This window comes from Vulpes lagopus, chromosome 7 (assembly GCF_018345385.1).
Source record: "Vulpes lagopus strain Blue_001 chromosome 7, ASM1834538v1, whole genome shotgun sequence".
Classification (NCBI taxonomy): Eukaryota; Metazoa; Chordata; class Mammalia; order Carnivora; family Canidae; genus Vulpes; species Vulpes lagopus.
Window position 1 is genome coordinate 74,213,294 of NC_054830.1, and position 6,000 is coordinate 74,219,293.

Sequence of the window (6,000 nt, forward strand, 5' to 3'; positions counted from 1 at the left end):
CTATGGTGGGCAGAATAACAGTCCCACAGATGTCCACGCCCTGGTTCTCAGAACCTATGGACACATTTTTTTAGATAACAAAGGGAAATCAAGGTTTCAGATGGAATTAAAATAATTAAGGTTATTAATCAGCTGACATGTGATGGAAGATTACCCTGGATTATCCAAGGGAGTATAATGCTATCACAAGGATCCTTACAAGTGAAAGAGGAAGGCAGAGGGTCAGAGTCAGAGTGATAAGCTGTGAAAAAGATTCAACAGACCATTACTGACTTTGAAGGTAGAAGGGGGCCATGACCCAAGGAATAATAGCAGCTAGAAACTAGTAAAAGAAAGAAAACGGACTCTCACCTAGAACCTCCAAAAAGAAACACAACCTCAGGGACAATTGATTTTAGCCCAGTGAGGCCCATTTTGAACTTCTGACCTTCAGAACTGTACAATAATAAATTTGGACTCTTTTAAATCACCATATGTGTGGCAATTTGTTACAGAAGCATTAGGAAGCTAATGCAGCACAAGTGGATTTAGATACTAAACTATCTTAACCTCAGTTTTGCCTTTATTTAGGCTCCAATCTGTAATGTCCCTGACTTCTGACAATATGCTTAGCTGTTTGCAGCTTAGTTACTCAGCTTCCATTTGGACATTTGGTCCAATTTTTCTTAGCCTTTGACTTCAACTATTCTATTGATTTCAATCCCATTTCTTGTCCTTGCCTAGAAACTTACATCAATTACTCTTTGGTTAAAAAACAAAACAAAAAAAAAAACCTTCCAGCCGAACCTTGCCCCCAAGAACACCCCTAACAATGATATACTTTTAAGAGGTATCTTACAGGCATACATATGATCTGTTTCAATTTCCCAAGCAGAACTCAATCACCATATTCCAACTATCTGTTTGTGAAAACTATTGTGAGTAAATTTTATAAAGTGAATAAGGCTATAATTTATCAACAGAGGCTTCAATAGACGATAAATCTAAAATTTTTTTTAAATTCCCTTTTCACTAAAAGAGAAATAAGATACGGCTGGCCTAATGATAAAGTAAATAAATCTGCCACCTACTGGTGTCCAATGAAAACTACAGGTATGAAGTCTAAATCACAGCACTACATAGCCAAAGTATAAAGTTTAAAAACAAATTTTCCCCCTTTTACCACTTCATGAAACATAATTACAACCAATATTTTGTTTTGTGCCACTTTTTTATACCACAAATTCATTCCCCCTGTTTCAATTGCCAAACCCTAACTATGATAGCAGGAACTGAATAAATTCTAAGATACATAATTAAATTATGTTTATAGACCCATTGTAAGAGAGGCCGATTTCAAGATTATTTCTCTTCTTCCTGCCTGAATCAACATCTAAAAGACTCTTGTAGGTGCAATGTCACTCTATGTACCCACTCATACACATGCTGCACATCAGCATTTATACAAGCACACACACGTAGACACACACACAAGCATTTTGCTTCCATATAAACTAAGTGCCCTAAATCAGAACTACAGATCTGCTGATGTCCTGCTGAGTAAAGGACATCTTGAGTGTTATTGGGTAATAAAGATCAGCCTCTGATAAATAAATTATATTATAATGGTAAAATCAATCCCGATTTTGACATTTATGTGTATTTAGTTTTCACTGTCACTTTAGGAATATGATGGCACTAGGGTTATTTTTGTAATAATTTACTGCCTCAGTCCTCTTTGATTAACCTTTTATTTCCTGAATTTCTTTATACTTTTATATTGAAAAACACTCTATTGCAATAGTTTGGACTGGGACCTTCCAGCCAATGGAAGATGTTGATTCTATTATTATAATTTACTCTCTGTACATCAAGTGACGAGAACTCGGTGAATACACATGTGAAGGAGCTACACAATCATATTTTGACCGGTGGAAAAGTAAGTCACTCAGTATACAGAGGACACATTACAATGAATAGAAGAAACAACCTTTACAAGGCCAGAAGCTTAGATCTCAAACTAAGAATTTTCTAAATTTTCCAATAGTGGGCCTAAATACAAGACTTCAAAATATTGGAGAGAGTTGTGAGAAATTAAAATTGGTAACTATTCTCATGTGGGGTAAATCCTGGTAACATGGATGTTTCCCTGTTGCATGTTATTCAAAATCCAAAGCCACCTAATTGAAATGACTGAAATATGGAGAGTGGTTTGTCACAGTAGCTAGCTTTCCTTTGGGGAATAAATGGAGAGATTAAAAGTCAAATGGGACACCAAGTTTCTACAGTTGAAAAATTAAGAAACTATAGTCCCAGTGAGATAAGTGTCAAAACTTTGAAAAGTATGCATACACTTATATATCTTATTACCTACTTGTGACCAGCAGGGAAACCTTTAAAACCAAGAAGAATTCAGTCCTGTAACTCTTTTTTTAGTCCCATCCCACCCTCTTTAACATCCCTTCTGTATATTTTTTTTTCCTTCTGTATATTTTATTCAAAGAATTGAGCAAGCCATTGAATGCCAAGTGATAAATATAGAAAAAATAATGGAGAGGAAAAATTATCAATGTTTAGAAAAATTAGAAAAAATTTGATGAGAACAATATTTGCATAGTCTCAAACAATATCTCAACAAATTACTTATTAATTACGAAGGGAAATATAGTCAAGTTACAATGGAGAAATCTGGCAATTACCACCTTACCCCAGTGAATAAAACTGACATCACCATGATTAGGACAATAGCATGTAGCTTCTGAATAGGATGCACTGAGGATACAATATCATTTCTGATATCTATGCCAAAAATGTATTGCCTGCATTTAATCATGAGGAAACATAAACACCCAAATACACACACACACACACACACACACACACACACACGGCAAGTCTATATTCTTCAAAATGTTTAAAATGGAGAACAACACAGAAAGGCTGAGAAACTGTTGCAGACCAAGGAGACGAAGGAGACATGACAACTAAATGCAGGACATGACACAGGACTGCATACTGAGGCAGAACAAAGGTGGTTCTAAAGGACATTACTGAGGCAATTGATGAAATTTGAACACGGGCTTCAGATTAGATAAGAGTGTTGTGTCATTGTTATAATTCTGGATTTTGATACATGTACTGCAATTATGTGAGAAAATTTCTTATTCATAAAAATATACACTGAAGCATATAGGAAAAGAACATTTCTTAAAGTTAAAAAGTGAAATGTGCTATACAAAAGAGAGTTATAACAATAGTGGAAATATTAACATTTGATAAATTAGAGAAATATAATTAATAAGGTTATTTAGCTATATATAGCTACTTCTATATAGCTAATAGAAAATATCTACATATGCAGACTGCAGGAAAAGATATGCTTTTTTTAATTGCACATAAGACATTTATAAAAATGAGGATATGTTAAGCCACAAGGAAGATCTGGGCAAATTCCAAATGAACAAAAATAAGGACTATGTCTTCTGACAGCAATGAGAAAGGGCCAGAACTAAATACCCATTAGTGTATGTACTCAGAGGAGAAGCCTGCCTTAAACCTACTACTCACTAGGCAGGAAAAAATATATCAGTTAATCACTGTTGGCTTGCCAGTTGACCCCTGTACATGGAGGGCAAGGAGAGACAGACGAAAGAGGCCACTCCAGACTGGCAGGTAGCAGGTTCAAAAAGCAAGGGAACTTACTTATGAGGCTTGTCTTATGTAGCCACAAGATGGAAAGATCTCCGGACCACCAGAAACATAAAAGTTTATATCAAGGCCTTGGGGTGCCTGAGTGGCTCAGTCAGTTATGCATCCAACTCTTGGTTTTGGCTCAGGTCATGATCTAAAGCTCATGGGTTCATGGGATCAGGTCCCATGCTCAATAGGGAGTCAGCTTGAGATTCTCTTCCTCTGCCCCTCCCCCAACTCACAAGCTCACTCTCTCTCTCTCATACTCTCTCTCTCTCAAATAAAATAATAAATCTTAAAAAAAAAAGTGTACATAGGGGCCTTAATGGGCTTCAGCAACATATCTAGTCCAGATGGTCTCAACAACACTTGTTCTCTCAAGGCTGCATCAAGGCTGCATCCTTGAAAATGGTTCCCACTGTGGCAACAGTGGGTAGAACATATATCCCAAGGACAGGGATGGGGGGTGAGGAGCCTCTGATTACCCACACCCAGCTTGAAGTTCAGCTGGTGGTTATGTCCTATCACCTCCTCCAACAATTACAAACTTAAAAGAATCAATAGAAAATACCCTTTGGAAATAGAAGTAAGGAATATAAATGATAAACATACAAATGAGAAGGGCAAAACAATAATCAAAAACAATTTAGAATTTTGAAAAAAAAGATATGTTTCCCTATTAATCCATTTGAAAACCTTCCAGTTTAAGTATTAAGTCACCTTGGAGATGGGGAACCCAAAAGAAAAAGAAATTGTAGTGTGATCCCAAGCAATTTAAAAATTAGTAAGGATATAAGACACTCATGCAACATTGGAAGAAAATAATGGCATCAACTATACATAAATACAGAAAATATAAAGAGACAGATCAATCCAGGTCATGTTCTTCACTGAGCATGTTAGGACTTGTCAGCTTATTCAATCCAGAAATTTGTATCCTATAACAACAGAGAGCAGAGCAAGCCATATTCATCAGTCCTCTCTCTCTCTCGCTCTCTACTTGTGTGTAATGGGACATTTATATGCAACAACTGATCATGTCAATGGCAGAAACTGTGTAGAAGAGATAATGTGATCAATTCTAGTATCTCTAATTAGTGTTCATATGGGCTTCACTGTGTCAAGAAAGCCCGGGAGAGGGCACAGCTGGTAGTACTAATTACAGTTAAGAATCAAGCAATTAAAATAAAATGATCAGCCTTGTAGAGGCCAAAGTGTAAGGATAACAGGAAACTAGCAGAGTATCTTTGATGTAACATTCTAGAGGTGTTTTCTCAGGAGAATAGAGATACGGTCTAGGTATGCTTCTGTTGAGGGCTCAGAGAAGTGATGGAAAGAATATTGTTTATTTGACTTTTGAACTTTTGGGGATGCAACATTTGGGTACTGATCTTGGGCAAAAGGATGGAAGCATCTTACAAAGAAACAAGCTATATTATATATTTTTTGATTAATTATCTCTTGGCAAGTTTCCCTCTTCACATTTGGTCTAATACTAGTTCATGAAAAGGATTATATACTAAATTTTGGGAATTTCAAGCCCGAAAGACGGGGGGGGGGGCTAGACTTACAGAGTTCAAGTGATTATTTCTTCCTTTGCTAAAATCTCAACCATAAACAGAGAATTAAAATCACAAGATACTCTACAAAAATCCTGGAAACTCATTTTTCTGATATCTAGTTCAGGCAAATGTATAATTTCTATAGTGGAAGAAGTTAAAGTTTACTTATCTTCATTAATTTAAAGCATATATATATATTACATATATATTATTAGTGATACAGATCATATATCACTAATATATATATTAGTGATACAGACCAGTAGTAAGAATATGGGATGTAGAATGTGAAAATGAATGTAGTCCGAAAACACTTTTTGAAACTTTTTCTACATGTTTCCTCCCTAGGAGTCCTGAGATGGTGCTGATATACACTGGAGGTCTCTTCACTGGGCAGAGCTCTTGAGAAAAACCATAAAAAGTATAGCCAGGTCCCTATACATGGATTAAGATGCTCATAAGAAATACAGTACATTAAACTTGCCATTTTATTGAGCACTTGAAAGTGGGTCAAGTACTGTTCTGGATGATTTTCATACTTATCGGTAACTCTGATGACAGTCCTGTAAAATGAGATTTATGTTAATATTTCCCAGGCATTAAAAAAGGTTAAAATACCTAACTTCATAAGTGACAGAGCTAAGACTGGGTCCCAGGTTGACTTGACACCAACCAGCATACCATCGCTATAGGTAGCCTCACTGGGACCCCTTAAAAGAAAAATTTAAAAAAAAATCCACCTTTTGTCCCAGACAAGAAATAGTCAGTA